This window comes from Entelurus aequoreus, linkage group LG05 (assembly GCF_033978785.1).
Source record: "Entelurus aequoreus isolate RoL-2023_Sb linkage group LG05, RoL_Eaeq_v1.1, whole genome shotgun sequence".
NCBI lineage: Eukaryota > Metazoa > Chordata > Actinopteri > Syngnathiformes > Syngnathidae > Entelurus > Entelurus aequoreus.
This window is the reverse complement of record NC_084735.1, coordinates 64,745,014-64,762,227: the sequence shown is the minus strand read 5'-3', so window position 1 is coordinate 64,762,227 and position 17,214 is coordinate 64,745,014. Positions and strand designations below refer to the sequence as shown.

General features: G+C 41.7%; 1 pseudogene; it reads right to left on the bottom strand.

The window, feature by feature from the left end:
• The window catches only part of LOC133650892 (neurexin-2-like), a 489,617-nt pseudogene that overhangs the window by 4,961 nt on the left and 467,442 nt on the right, over positions 1–17,214 (bottom strand).

Sequence of the window (17,214 nt, the reverse complement as noted above, 5' to 3'; positions counted from 1 at the left end):
CCATGATTGTGTTTCCAATTTATTATTTCAGATATTCTATTATTGTACACCAGTTTGTTAGAATGCAAATATATACTGTACATAATATGGATGCATGATATTATCGATAATGGAAACTATGACGTCACATTGATAATTCCGATAATGAAAAATCTAGTGATAAAATGAGCCTATAATAATAAAGGCTTATCATGTCAGTATTTGTCGTTTGTCTCTGCCGCCTGGCTCTTCAACCCCTCCCCCCCACATATTTATGATGTCATGATACTGTGTGTGCGGCCTGTTGTGCACAGAAAATAGCATCACGCCACAGCAGTGTGGTCTTTCTTTAGCATGTCAGAAGAAGACATTTCCCTTGTAGTTTGCAAACGGTATTCTGCAGAGATTAAATGGGAAGGGTTAAAGATGAGCTTCAACACAATAAAATCTGACAAGTCACCTTAAAATTAATCAACGTGTAGTAGTACGAAGGTCCCTGTGTTGCTAAGCCAAGAACTGGCGTTAATAGTGGCGACCACAGCAAATGTAAAGCCACAGGACTGGTGAGAAAGCGTTTGATAAGAGGCAGCATTTTGAAAGAAATCAATTGAGGGCAAAAAAACTTGACGTAAAATGAGTTGTTTGTTTATGTTTAACTTCATGGTTCATTTATAGGCACAGGTAACTAAAGAAATGCACTTTACTGTTTGAACCATGGTTTATTCATGTTCTATAATTAAATTATGATAAATGATAAATGGGTTATACTTGTATAGCGCTTTTCTACCTTCAAGGGACTCAAAGCGCTTTGACACTATTTCCACATTCATCCATTCACACACATTCACACACTGATGGCGGGAGCTGCCATGCAAGGCGCTAACCATCAGCCATCAGGAGCAAGGGTGAAGTGTCTTGCCCAAGGACACAACGGACGTGACTAGGATGGTAGAAGGTGGGGATTGAACCCCAGTAACCAGCAACCGTCCGATTGCTGGCACGGCCACTCTACCAACTTCGCCACGCCGTCCGTCAATTAAATGTTGCCTTTCTAAGGGGCAGGCACATATTGCACTATTTTATTATCATCATGGAAAAACATAAATCTATTTATTTTAATTTTGTCAATCAACAAGAGACGTGACTCTACTTGTTTCAGTGTTTTTGCTAACAGCAATGCAGAATCTTATTGGATTAGTTCTATTGGCGTCATTTATATGTTGTGTTGGACAGATATTTATTTTATTTTATGAAATCATATTCAGAATGCTTGAGTTTCTTGCAATCAATGAAATAAATAAAGTTGAAATATACCAATACATTCTAACTTTGTTTGCGCTAAAATTATAATAAGAAGTGAATTTGTACCGAAATTACAGTTTATCAAAAAATAAATATCAGTTGACATTATTTTTGGATTATTTTTTTAGCGTGCATACATTTGAGGCAAAAGTATGAACTGTTAAATTACTTTATTCTCACAAAATCTTAAATATCGGTTATGGTTATCGGTTGTAAAGGTTTGTAAATGATCTGTTATTGGTATTGGTTCAAATTTCCATTATTGTGCAACCCTAATATACACATTACAGAAAACAACACAGACAATAAATTCCAATGGGAAATAATGTGTGTAAAAAAATAATTTGTGTAAAAAAAATGTGTCTCTGAACCTATTGCATTAGTGTCTATCTAATTCAGGTGTGTCCGAAGTGTGTCTCGGGAGGAAAAAAGAGCAAAATGAAGTAATGTGATGAAAATAAATACATTTAAAAAATATATATAATTGTGATGTAAATCTTATAACAACTCACAAATCGATTTGATTATGATTCTTGGGGTGATGATTGAATTCAGAATTGATTCTCGACTCAACACAATTTTTGATTCAAACCAATTCTAGAAATGTATTATTTGGTGAAAAAAATTATAATAAAACCTTTTCAAAACAGATTAAAAGTTAAAAAAACTTCTCTTGGCTGTTGTGGCCTGAAAAGGTCTTTTTGAAAATTGGTTATATGGAAATAAAAACATTACTAAATAAATTGAAATTATGAATTGATTGCGAATCGTAAAAATAAGAATCGCAATTCGGATGTGCATTAAATATTTTGAGCACCCCCAATTATTAACATTCTTTGTCACCTACAATACACATCTGACACTATATTTTGTCTTGAGATATACACAGTATAATGTCTGTTTTTAGCATTTTATTTTTACTAAAATAAAAAAAAAAAAAAAAAAATTGCAGCTGCCCTTGGTGCAAAAAGTTTGGACATTCTTGATAAAATCAATCGAAATGTGGCTCCCTGTGTTTTTGTGACATCTCCCAGCCTGTTCTCTGCTGATTTGGGCAGTGGAGCCTTCTGCCCCTCTGTTGCCAAGGAAACAACATTGTGGGCTAGGCTGGTCTGCCATTGTTTTTGTTTAACTGGGTTCGGCGAATGATTCCGCGCCATGAATTCTGTCTAGCAACAGGTGGCAATGCAAACAAGACACACACAAATTAAAAATAAGTAATTGTACGGATTAACTTTGCTATGGACACAGCAAATACTGGTCCATTGGAATGTGACATGTGTGACTGGACCCTCGGCTTGTGGTATTTTGCCATGGTAAGGAGTAGAGGTAGGAATCGATTATGATTACGATTTAGGAGCTACAATTCAATTAAAAATCAATTATTGATGCATCTTCAATTTATATATATACAGTAGATGCAGTTTTGAATTTATTTTCTTAACACAAAATAAGCATTTATTACTTGCAAATTTTAAAAAAACAGTGCATTTTTTAATAAGAAATTCCCATCCCATTTATTAAACTCATGGAAATATGTGCAAAACTGGAACATAAGTGCCCTATAATAAATGATCCAGTCAGATCTCTCGGTGTGGTGGCTCGCTGCAGTCAGCCACATTTTAGAACTGTCTGCATTACTGTACTTTTAGAACAAATACATTGATTATCGATTATTGACGCTTACTAATCGATTTTATAATCGTCCAAGTCTGAATTGCGACGTATCTAAAAATCGATTATTTCCCCCACCTCTAGTAAGGAGACACATTTTCTTCAAGAGGAGAGTGAAGGTGGCAATACAAAGGAGCAGTGCAGCAAAGAGGAGACTGTGGCATATTAGACTGCAGGGTCCAGAGCTAAAGCCTGCCGTTTTTACTCTAAGTCTGACCTTAGAGATGCTTTCCCTCAAGCTGGGTGACCGCTGTCTACGGGTGGTGGTGGTTGCCATCGTAGTGGTGGTCTCCATGATGGTGGTGGACATGTCCGACACTGCCAAGGGGGTGGCGGAGGTGGTGTCGGTGGTCAGCACGGACAAAGCGTCGCCCACCAGACGTAGGTTGCCATCAACCTGCACGCTGGGGTCGTTCTCCGCCGCCAGTTTGAGCACCTGCAGCCCGTTGTAGTACAGGCCAGAGATCTGACCCTGGAAAGGCCGACCCTTGTCCTGGCCGCCGATTTTAATGGCGGCTTGGCTGTTAAAGATGGTCAGCTGTCTCCCTACGAGCCAGGCAAAAAAAGGTTGATAGAAAGGGATAGACAAAGGTGAAGTAGATGTGAAAAAAAGGCATGTGAGAGTTGCACAGGTGCAAAACCAGGTTAGTCTAAAAGATATTTAGTGATTTGGGGTTTATAACTTGGACCTTAATCATGCAGGTTACAATGAACTGTTATATTAAAAACCCTATTTATGTGTTTTGATTACGTATATTAATGATTCTCAGGGTGTTTATAGTTATAACCTTTACCATTAAAACTGAAGTCATTTCATAGACTTTAGCGCAGTGATAAAGCCAAACAATGGAGGCTAAACTCCAGCGACTAGTGACTTCAGCAGCTATTAAAAACACGCAGCGATGTGAGTTCCCCTCCCGTCCGATTGTTTTACCTCCAGAGAGGGACAATGTTTTGTAACAGCACCACTGACAGCAGCTACACTGATAAGCTGCATCAGAGAGAGGACTGCAGTAATGGGCCACGTTTTAAGAGAATACTTATTAGCAAAGTCGGTGGCTACAAACAGTGATCCATTTCAGCAGCCTGTCAGGGCTCTTTTGTCACAGGCTAAAGAGGAGCTGGGGGACTGCGACATGGTCACTGATAGCGCACACAGGAAGCCAACAACTCGAGGCCTCCGGGTACACGGGGAGGGGAACGATTCACTTAGGGCGATCACATCCAAGAGTTTAGATTTCATCTGGAGTTTATTTCACATTTTACTGTCACGAGTGAAAGTGTAGGACAGCATTTTTATAAAACAATTTATTACACACAGTTACACATCTAGTTAATACGGGGAAGTATTATAGCCACATTGAAAGAAAAGAAAAGAAAATAAAGCATCTTACTATCATGAGAATAATGTAATTTTGATAGGAAATGTGCCATTTATTATTGTAATATTTATGAGATTATTCTCGGAAAATAAACTTTTTTTCTTAAAATATTTTTACTTTACTCTTAGAATATTAAATATTTAATATTCTTAAAACAACTTCTAATCATTAAAATTATTGTGGACAAAATGGTTTTCCATCCATCCATTTTCTTTAGCTTATCCGAGGTCGGGTCGCGGGGGCAGCAGCCTAAGCAGAGAAGCTTCCCTCTCACCAGCCACTTCATCCAGCTCTTCCTGGAGGATCCCGAGGCGTTCCCAGGCCAGCCGGGAGACATAGTCTTTCCAACGTGTCCTGGGTCTTCCCCGTGGCCTCAGCCTGGGAGGCGTCCGGGTGGCATCCTGACCAGATGGCGGAACCACCTCATCTGGCTCCTCTCAATGTGGAGGAGCAGCGGCTTTACTTTGAGCTCCTCATGAATGACAGAGCTTCTCACCCTATCTCTAAGGGAGAGCCCCACCACCCGGCGGAGGAAACTCATTTCGGCCGCTTGTACCCGTAATCTTGTCCTTTCGGTCATAACCCAAAGCTCATGAGCATAGATGAGGATGGAACGTAGATCGACCGGTAAATTGAGAGCTTTGTTTTCTGGCTCAGCTCCTTCTTTACCACAACGAATCGATACAGTGTCCGCATTACTGAAGACCCTGCAACGATCCGCCTGTCGATCTCACAACTCACTCTTCCCTCACTTGTGAACAAGTCTCCGAGGTAAATTGGTAAATGGTTGTACTTGTATAGTGCTTTTCTACCCCTTTTTTTTAAGGAGCCCAAAGCGCTTTGACAGTATTTCCACATTCACCCATTCACACACACATTCACACACTGATGGCGGGAGCTGCCATGCAAGGCGCTAACCAGGACCCATCAGGAGCAAGGGTGAAGTGTCTTGCCCAAGGACACAACGGACGTGACTAGGATGGTAGAAGGTACTTCAACTCCTCCACTTGGGGCAAGATCTCTTCCCCAACCCGGAGATGGCACTCCACTCTTTTCCGGGCAAGAACCATGGACTCGGACTTGGAGGTGCCGATTCTCATCCCAGTCGCTTCACACTCGGCTGCGAACCGATCCAGTGAGAGCTGAAGATCCTGGCCAGATGAAGCCATCAGGACCACATCATCTGCAAAAAGCAGATACCTAATCCTGCAGCCATCAAACCAGATCCCCTCATTGCCCTGACTGCGCCTAGAACTTCTGTCCATAAAAGTTATGAACAGAATCTGTGACAAAGGGCAGCCCTGGCGGAATCCAACCCTAACTGAAAACGGGTTCGACTTACTGCTGGCAATGCGGACCAAGCTCTGACACTGATCATACAGGGAGCGGACCGCCACAATCAGACAGTCCTATACCCCACAGTTTTCTGAGCACTCCCCACAGGACTTCCCGAGGAACATGGTCAAATGCCTTCTCCAAGTCCACAAAGAACATGTAGACTGGTTGGGCAAACTCCCATGCACCCTCAAGGACCCTGCCGAGAGTACAGAGCTGGTCCACAGGACGACCATGACTAAAACCACACTGCTCCTCCTGAATCTGAGGTTCGACTATCCAGCGTAGCCTCCTCTCCAGTACATCTGAATAGACCTTACCGGGAAGGCTGAGGAGTATGATCCCACGATAGTTTGAACACACCCTCCAGTTCCCCTTCTTAAAGAGAGAAAACACCACCCCGGTCTGCCAATCCAGAGGTACTGCCCCTGATGTCCACGCAATGTTGCAGAGTCTTGTCAACCAAGACAGCCCTGCAGCATCCAGAGCCTTAAGGAAATCCGGGCGGAACTCATCCACCCCCGGGGCCTTGTCACAGAGGAGCTTTTTAACTACCTCGGCAACCTCAGCCCCAGAAATAGGAGAGCCCACCACAGATTCCCCAGGCACTGCTTCCTCATAAGAAGACATGTTGGTGGGATTAATGAGGTTTTCGAAGTATATGTATATGTATCCACAACATCTGCAGTTGAGGTCAGCAGCACACCATCCTCATCATACACGGTGTTGACAGTGCACTGCTTCCCCTTTCTGAGGCGGCGGATGGTGGTCCAGAATCGCTTCGAAGCTGTCCGGAATTTAATTTTCATGGCTTCTCCGAACTCCTCCCATGTCCGAGATTTCGCCTCCGTGACCCGCTTGGCCTGTCGGTACCTGTCCGCATGAGACAAAAGGACCCGAAAGGACTCTTTCTTCAACTTGACGGCATCCGGTGTCATGGTTCTAAGACTTCCGCCACGACAGGCACCAACCACCTTGCGGCCACAGCTCCAATCGGCCACCTCGACAATAGCGGTACGGAACATGGTCGACTGGGACTCAATATCCAGCGCCTCCCTCGTGACATGTTCAAAGTTCTTTACCTGTGCCTCTAAATTAAACTCTCTCTGACAGGAGATTCTGCTAGACGTTCCCATCAGACCCTCACAATGCGTTTGGGCCTGCCAGGTCTGTCCAGCATCCTCCCCCACCATCGGAGCCAACTCACCACCATGTGGTGATCGGTAGAAAGCTCCGCCCCTCTCTTTACCCGAGTGTCCAAAACATGAGACCGCAAATCCGATGACAAAACTACAAAGTCTATCATGGAACTGTGGCTGAGGGTGTCCTGGTGCCAAGTGAACACATGGACACCCTTATGTTTGAACATTGTGTTTGTTATGGACAATCTGTGACGAGCAAAAAAGTCCATTAACAAAACACCACTCGGGTTCAGATCCAAGCGGCTATTCTTCCCAATCACGCCTCTCCAGGTTTCACTGTCATTGCCAATATGAGCGTTGAAGTCACCCAGCAGAACAAGGGAGTCACCTGAGGGAGCCATCTCCAGTACTCCTTTGAGGGAATCCAAAAACGGTGAGTACTCTGAGCTGCTGTTTGGTGCGTAAGCACAAACAACAGTCAGGACCCGTCCCCCCTGCCAGAAGGCGGAGGGAAGCTACCTTCTCGTCAACTGGGTTGAGCCAAGGGGAAACAAGAATGCCACCCCAGCAGAGTCTTGTCAACCAAGACAGCCCCACAGTCCCCAGAGCCTTAAGGAACTCCGGGGTCATCCAGCCCCGGGGCCTTGCCACAGAGGAGCTTTTAACTACCTCAGCAACCTCAGCCCCAGAAATAGGAGAGCCCACCACAGACCGCCTCTCACTGCGTGCAACGCCAGAGTGGAAGAGAGTCCAGCCTCTCTCGAGAGAACAGGTTCCAGAGCCCTTGCTGTGCGTCGACGTAAGTCCGACTATATCTAGCCGGAACTTCTCCAACTCGCGCACCAGCTCAGGCTCCTTCCTCCCCAGTGAAGTGACTTTCCAGGTCCCAAAAGGTAACTTATGTAGCCGAGGATTGGACCGGCAAGTGACCTGCCTTCGGCTGCCGCCCAGCTCACACTGCACCCGAATTCTATGGCCCCTCCTATGAGTGGTGAGCCTATTGGAGGGGGGATCCACGTTGCCTCTTCCGGCCTGGCCCCATGGGGACAGGCCCGGCCATCAGGCGCTCGCCATCGTGCCCCACCTCCGGGCCTGGCTCCACAGGGGGGACTGGTGACCCGCGTCCGGGCGAGGAAAATCTAAGTCTTTGTTTTTTCATTTTAAGAAAATAAATACTTTTTCCACATAATTCTTATTATTTATTTATTTTTTTATTCACACAAATTGACGAGAAAATACTTTACTATCTAAAAAAAATAGTTATTTCCTCATAACATAGCGATTATAGTCATGTAAAATTACGCGTTCTTCCTTGTAACATTAGAACGTTATTGTCATAAAACTAAATAAAACTCATAATAGACTTTATTCCTATAAAACAACATCTCTTTTTACATAATTTTACAACTGTCTCATATAATAAATATTTTCATAACATTAAAACTATATCTAAAAAGTATTGTGCAAAAGTATATTAATTTCAGCAATTCAATTATTATTGAATTCAATTATTTCATGCAAAGTGAGATATATATCAAGCCTTTTTTTGTTATGATTTTAATGATCACGGCTGACAGTTTTGAAAACCCAACATTTTGCGGAGATTTTCAATTTGAGGTTTTTATAAAGGCATATTCATCAAAATGATATCAAAACAAGGATCTTAAGTTGCATGTTATGAGCCTATGTCATATATACGTTTCACCTTGAATATCTAATTGCTGGAATAAACAAACTTTGCACAAGATTAAATCTTTTTGAGTTTCACCTCTATATTACAGTATAATAAAACCATGACTTTTACTTACTGTGGCTTTATTCTTGTACAATTCAGATGCTTCCTATCCGATTACAATTTCAATTTTATATTATTTTGTCATTATATTACAACTTTCCTCTCATTAGATACTCTGTCATAAATGAACCCATTTTTCTCTTATTATCATGTCTTTATTCTTGTATAATATGACTTTTATGTGCAATGTAACACATGTAGTGTGAGTAAACACACATTATTACTATTATTATTATATATATTTTCAGGTAAATTGCATTTTTTCTTAGAAAATGTAGATGTTATTCTCGCCAATTTTATGATTTGTTTCTCAAGGTATTATAATTAATTTTGATTCTCTTCATTGTGGCATTAATACTCCCTCGTAAGTTAAAAGCAGTGGTTAAAGGGGGCGATGGTGGGTTAGGCATGGGTTATGTTTTTTTTAGTTCATTGGTTTAAAATCTTGTTAAGGGTGCAGCTTATCCACAAGGTGCAAGGGTGACAAGGAAAAAAGACTTCTGAAAATTGGAATTAGTTTGTTTTTTTAGTACTGAGTGAGAATTTGTGCCCATCATACGTAAAAGGCACAATGATGTCCAATTAAAATAGTGGTGGTGCACATTTGTACTACACAACCCTTGTCACACTAGTCTTGTGCTGCTGCACCTCTCGTGGTGGGGAAAGGTTATTCACTAGTTAGTTCAAGGATTAATTAACCAATCAATTATTTTGGTTTTTACCTTTATCGAGTAGCCACTCGTCAACTACCCGACCGAGTCGGTACGGGATTCTTTGCCTAGCAATAGCCAGTCGTTCATTATCAAAGTGTCCTTCAGAGAATTTGGAGAGACAGGTTAAGGTTAAAGTCTGCAAGCTGAAAGATCACAGAGTTAGAAACAGAGTTATTATAATGGTTAACACCTTTAACAAGTTATCATCTGTCAGTTAAATCCTTACCTAGGGTTATTGAGTATTTTATCATTCGAGAATTCAGGTTTAGGCTAGTTATAGCTACACTAGTTAGTGTTATTATAGCTAGTATTATACTGTACTTTAAACAACAAAAAAGAGGTTAATTCAGTTAGCAGCATGAAAAACACAGAGCAACCAGGACTGCCAGACATGTCATAAGCATTGGTGACACTTCATATTGCTCAATTTAGCAGGAAATCATATAAAAAGTAATATTTTATAGCAATATGCACATTCTATACACTTTATTCTATATAAAAATACACACAGTATAGATAACAATATAAGATGATCTGGATACTTTAAACCCACAACAAAAAAGCACATTGTTTTTGTACACAATCCCACAAAATCCACATTGCATGACAGAATCGTGACGTATGAATAAAGAATGAAATGTTGGTAAAATGTGACCATCCAAAAGTCCCAAAAATTATACACATAATCATGTCTGTTCGATGGAAATCCTTTATCATTCAAATTTAGTGAAGTGAAAATGCGACTGTGTTGTTAAAGATGTAAGTACTCAATGCATACATCTCAGAGTACATATACGTAAGCAGTATAATTGTATGTTCATAATGTACTTTGATATGAAATCAGGGCAAATGCATTGTACCCAAACATGAATGAAAACTGACATATTCAACAGATAAAAAAGTAAACAGCCCAAAGTGAGCCAGTGTTGTTAGTGGTGGGTGAGTAACGCATATATAAATTGGATTAGGATTATGTTCTAACATGGAAGAGGAGGCAGCATACATGACAGTTTAAGTCACTTAGACCATGTTTAAGCTTTAGTGGCGAACATTCCCTTCATATTCCAGGCTCAATTCAGTGACTTGATAACAGCATTGACTGCAAAAGATGGAGCAAAGAGTGTACAAATGCACATGTGGTTTTGTTTGCAGCCTCACTAGCAGCTGTAGACAGGAGTGATAACTTCCTGCCGCCATGCTGCACCTGCTCTGAGGGGGGTCGGCTGGGGTTCAGAGCAAGTTAAAGAGCAGCCCGCCGTGATTGCACAACGCTAGTATGAGTTTTCCTTTTCAATCTGCATGCAAATGAGGCGAACAAGTACACAGGCGGGCGAGCCTTAATCCCTTTTGGGTTCGAAAGGTTTCGACGAATATACGGACTCATCCCCAGGTGTGTTGCCTGTGTGTGCATGTACTGTAGCTGCAGAGCGATTCAATAACAATGTGCCACTCATCACATCATTTCCTCTGGATTCCCTTAAGTCTTTGAGTTGAATTTGAGTAACAAACTGTAGTAGCTGGTGTTAGTAAGTTTGTGTTACATCATGTTAATGGGTTTGAACTACATATGTCAGTAGAAACTCAATTTTTAGAATGCACTGCACGTTTGCAGGAATGACAGCTACTGATGAAAGTCCTTTCACTGCGAGATATACTTAGCTTGACAGCCTTAGGCAAGTCTATCAATGTCACATTATTAGATTTTTTATGGAACATGGAAAGTCCATCATGGACATGTGGGTGGCAACTTAACAGAAAGCTTGTGGAAGTGATGCACAAGTGAGAGAGGTGGATTACAGCATTCGATCATTCAGGGATTGACATGAAAGTATACATGCCTTTTCAGTAGCACACTTTCGCTGGCGTTCGTCTTACCTGGAGGGTAGCGCTCAATGACCGGATGGTTGTCCACCTGGAGAGTGGCATTGCCCCCGCTGCGTGTGAAGCGTACAACATGGTACTTGCCGTCATTCACCATGACAGCTGGCTCGTCAATGGTAATGTCATCTGTGCCCACGTTGAAGATGACTCCGATTTTGCCTTCATCCTGCAGGTGACAAAGAATCAGTAAGGAAAACCACCACTCATCATTCATTTTCCGTATTACCAAATAGCATTATTCTAATTTTACTTAGATTCAAGGATGGTCTCTTTTTGTCAAACCATCCCTTTAATGTATTCAAACCATCCCTTTAATGTATTAATTTCTTCGGTTATTATCTGCATTAGCTTCTGTGTGTTCTCTCCTGAACAAAAAGTGGTGGCATCGTCTGCAAATAGAACCAACTTTAAGTCCTTTCTACATATGTTGTTCATATAGTTAGCAGATTGAACAATTTTGGTCTTAGTATTGATCCCTGGGGTACGCCGCAAGATATATTAAGACGTGTGCTTGCCTCGCTTCACATATTGCTTCCTGTTGCTGTTTTAATTTGTTGATTATTATGATTAATTGGGTCAAATACTTTTGTTAGACAGACAGACAGACAGCAGCTTTATTTTGTCCATTCTTAACATGTACAAGACACATAAGAACTGAAATTAAATTTTCGGCACAATCCCGCTAAGAGCAGACATACGTTACAGGGGGACAAGACGGGACCGCCAACGGATCAGCCACTTACAGCGCTCCTTAAAAAGGTGGGAAAAAGGTGACATTGGGAAAGGGGGAAGAGTAAAAAAAATATCAGTCTGAGGCTGGACCCTCAGGAGTGGTATAGACTGAGTCCGAGGAAAAAACCTCACATAGCATAGCACACATAAACATGGTACATGTAATGACATTCCTGCTCTGTGTCCGTGTGCTGGCTCTCTCAATTCCAATTTAATTATTCTTTCTCGGCAAACTTCTCCAAGATGATATCCATTTTGCGATTCAAATCAGAAATCGCTCCAGTCTGTGATCCCACAGCCCGACCCAATTGCGTTGAACAGCCTTTGGGCCCCTTGAGTGGCTGCCATCGTCTTCCGAATTTGACGATACACCAGAGCAATGCCCAGCCCAATCAGCAAATGCCCTGCAATCACGGTTCCAAATATGTAGAGGTCTTCCACATCCTCGATGGAAAGGCACATGAGTCTCCAAAGTATTCCAGGAATCTCTCACGTACCCCGCAGCAATGGTTCCATCAGGGCAGCCAGGCTCCCCCGAACCTCTTTTCCTTGTCGAAAAGACTGTCAATTGCGTCGAGAGTCCAGCTGATCATATTCATTTTGATGTTTAGATTTGAGGACAGCGCAAGAAAAGAGGCTTCAAAAAAGTTCAGACAAAAACAAGGACACAAGAAAGCAAGCAGGGAAGGAGGGAGCGGAGAAAAATGCGACCGCCCTCACCAAGAGGCAAGACAGAAAGGTCCATAAAGGTACATAAACACTGCAGTTGCACAATGAATTGTAATGTATTGCATTGGTCATTTCCTCTGCTATTTGGATTAATGCCACCAATGTTGAGATGTTAGCTCTGTATCCGTATTGGTTGTTTGCAAGCATTCCGTTTTTATTGATTAAATTGTCTAATCTGTTCAAATGATAGAAGTAAGAAAACAGCTCTATAGTTTGAAAACCTTTGTTTGTCCCCAGTTTTACACATAGAAGCTAAATAAATGAACCCAACAGGTGTTTTGCTTCACATCAGTATATTTTCTTTTTAAAAATGACGATGGAACAGTGATGCTGTTCCACTCCAGTGCTGCAGGTGGTGGTAATGCATTACAAAGTGGCTACAAACAACTACACCTTCATCGCCACAGTCTATGTACTAAGTCCTCTGGGTCACTGCGCCACTTTAACCTGACTCTCGCTAGATCCTTGTAGTTCGCTGAGCTCCACATAAGGATCTGGGAGTTCTCAATAGGAGATGTAATACAGAAGGCGGGGCCTTGTAAAAACAACAACATTGTATGTGATTGGATAAACCACTTGTCCGTTATCTTGAATGACGTGCTACTTCAACCACTCACATCCAAATCAACCCGTGACGCTGATGAGAGCGACGCTGGGAAATCCAAAACAGAACGGCCGACATATTGGATAACGTCAGAGCGAAAAGTTAGAGAACTTTTACTGAAACAACGCAGCAATGTCAGTAGATGCTCGATATCGCAAAACAGTTGCAATAGCCGAATCAATGTCAGCACACGACTCCTCGCTACGTGCCGCCATTGTTGTTTGAATCAAACAGTCGCTTCGGCGCTACGTCACATCTATGAAATCCCGCCCGGCGATCCTGATTGGTTCATTATTTTTTGCTATCTTGAAGGAGTTTGCATTGCCTTCGAGCCCAGATCCTTGTGTGGAGCTCAGCGAACTACAAGGATCTGGGAGAGAGTCAGGTTAGCGCCACTTCGCTCCAAGCAAGGATCGTAACAACTTTGTCTCTGTACCAAAATTAAATGGGGTCTCCCTAAGTCCATGTGACACCGCTTTTGTGGCTAACGACAATCAAAACTAAACTTCTCAGCACGGATATGAAAGTAAAGTAATCACATAAATCATCCTTAAATTTGCAATATGTTTACCCCTCTACCACGTCTGAATTTTTGGGATGGTAATGTAGTAGAACCAGCTGGGACACCTATGTTAGCATTAGCACATGCTAAATGGCTTAGCTCCTTTAGCTTATACCCATGTCTTTGTGTGCTCATCAAATTAGGACATATTATTCAAAGCAGTTTCTTAAAGTTAATTACACTTCGCATCTACTGGGGGATCCTGGGTTCGATCCTGGGCTCGGGGCCTTTCTGTGTGGAGTTTGCATGTTTTCCCCGTGACTGCGTGGGTTCCCTCTGGGTACTCCGGCTTCCTCCCACCTCCAAAGACATGCACCTGGGGATAGGTTGATTGGCAACACTAAAATGGCCCTAGTGTGTGAATGTGAGTGTGAATGTTGTCTGTCTATCTGTGTTGGCCCTGGGATGAGGTGGTGACTCGTCCATGGGTGTACCCCGCCTACCGCCCGAATGCAGCTGAGATCGACTCCAGCACCCCCCGCGACCCTGAAAGGGACAAGCGGTACAAAATGGATGGATCGATGGATCTACTGGGGGAGACCTGGAGCAAAACCCACAATTGCTCCTGACTGTGGCTTTAAGCTCAAATGCATCTTTCCACTCACTGTAATTCAAATTAGTCCAGTGTTTTTGTGTATAGTCCTTAAATGAGGCGACAACCTTTTTTGATATTTTCCATAATTTTTTCGCTCAAAAAGAGCAGACAAGATAATGTGTAAGAGGGAAAAGCTCAGGAGTGTCCAGACCAAACCCTTGTTTGCCCAGTGAAAGAAAGCATATTGTTTGTGACACGGCCAGTATGTTAAGCTCTTTCTTAGGGTTCAGCATCATTTCCTCTCAGCCGCCAGCTCAGGTTGCCTGATATGGATCACTCCTGACACAATCCTGCTGTTCCCTCCTTTGCTTGACCAACTTCTCTCACGCCCACCCTCCCTATGTCAGCATCTGACAACCCTCCGCAAAGGTTAGAACTGCTTCCCAAGACAGCCATTGGGGGGCACTGGTAGCACGCGCAGGGGGGGTCTTTATCGCTTGTGTCCTGTGCATCCTCTAACTGCCAGACAAGGTCAAACTATTGATGTCAGTACAAGAAGCTGCAGACTAATCTGCAGACAAGGAAAGAGGGAAACTGCATCCTAATTAGTCAAGACTGCTCCATGCACATCTAATATGATCCAATGCAAGAGCTATATGAACGTGTCTGTCATAAAGATAGTATTGTTCACTTTTGATTGAAGGACAGGCATCAATTTAAAAATATCTTTGTTATTAGTAGGGAAGTTTACTACCATACTTTTACATTCCAATACTGTCAAAGTCAAACTGACATGTGGAGTCAGTTAGAGCTGCAGCTAACGATTATTTTAGTAATTGAATAATTTATCAATTAGTTTCTTTGATTAATCGAGTAATCAGATAAAACATACTCAAGAGAAAATAGTTTAAATAAACACTGAATTATTTTTTCTTTATCATACTTAAAGGCCTACTGAAATGAAATGTTTTTATTTAAACGGGGATAGCAGATCTATTTTATGTGTCATACTTAATCATTTCGCGATATTGCCATATTTTTGCTGAAAGGATTTAGTAGAGAACAACGATGATAAAGATCGCAACTTTTGGTATCTGACAAAAAAAAGCCTTTCCCCTACCGGAAGTAGCGTGACGTAGTCAGTTGAACATTTCCGCAAAGTTCCCTATTGTTTACAGTGTTGGCGGCCAGAAGTGAGAGCAATTCGGACCGAGAAAGCGACGATTTACCCATTAATTTGAGCGAGGATGAAAGATTTGTGGATGAGGAAAGTGCAAGTGAAGGACTAGTGGGGAGTGGAAGCGATTCAGATAGGGAAGATGCTGTGAGAGGCGGGTGGGACCTGATATTCAGCTGGGAATGACTACAACAGTAAATAAACACAAGACATATATATACTCTATTAGCCACAACACAACCAGGCTTATATTTAATATGCCACAAATTAATCCCGCATAACAAACACCTAGGTGTTTGTTATGCTAGCTCCTAGCTCCTAGCTCCCGTCCATATAACCCGCCAATACAATTCAAACACCTGCACAACACACACAATCACTCAGCCCAAAGGACCGTTCACCTAACCCAAGGTTCATAAAGCTTATATATTTACCCAAAGTTACGTACGTGACACGCACGTACGGGCAAGCGATCAAATGTTTGGATAGTTCTGGATAGTCAGTGCGGATTTTATTAATATTTTTTTAGTTACACTTATTTTAGCAATCAAGTAGTTTATGGATTAGTTTGTTTGATTAATCAAGTAATCAGATAGCCTCAATGCGGAATTTAGTAAAATAGTTTAAATAAACACTAATAAATGTTTTCTTTTGCATATTTTAAGTTCTGGACAGTCAATGCAAATTTTGTAAATATTTTTTTAGTTAAATGAATTAAACAATCGAAGCAACAGAATATAAATGTAAGCTTTTTTTGTAACTAAAGGAATCTCTGCAACCCTCGAGTCAGCATATTTTGTCACACTTTAAATGAATGACCCCACAAGTGTGTATAGGAAAAGTGTAATGATAACCATAGAACAGGACATTGGAACTTACACTATACTGGTCAAAATTTGCATTTGCAAATGAAAATGAGAAAATAAAAGATTTTGGAAGGTGGAAGCTTTTTGTTATCTGTAGGAAAGACCCGAACGACTGACTAGTGTGGCGCTACTGTTACTTTATTTTGACGGTGTTGCGCTGATGGTACCTGGGTGTTGCGCTGATGGTACCTGGGTGTTGCTGAATTTGCTGAGGAGACTGGAAATTGTGCTGCTTTTAAAATATACTGAAAACATATGCAAAACTATTACAACTGAGGGGCACTTGGAAATAACTTTAAAATACGCAAGTTTGCCGGGTAAAATTTTAATTAACAGTCAGGTATGACTTATCACCGCCACATAGAAATTGAACTTAGTAAAATAAAATGCAAACATGAAACAGGAACAGGAATACAGAAAATTGGAACCTCCGGTTTACCTGTCAACATTTGCATGTGAATATAAGGGGTAATTGAAAGTGAAAAATACGAAATAAAGGATTTTGGGAGGCAGAAGCTTTTATTGTTTGTTGGAAAAACCCGACTGACTGCCTACTGTGGTGAAACTGTTATTTTATTTTGACGTTGATACGCTGATGGTACCTGGGTGTTGCCAAGGAGACTGGAAACTATGCTGCTAGTAATCCCCCCCCCCCCCGAAAGCTAAAATACCGGTAAAATACAGGGAACTATTACAACTGAGGGGCACTTGGAAAGAACTTAAAAATAAACACCTTTTCAAGGTAGAACACGAAGAATAACAGTCAGGTATGACTTATCACTGCCACATAGAAACAGGACTTAGTA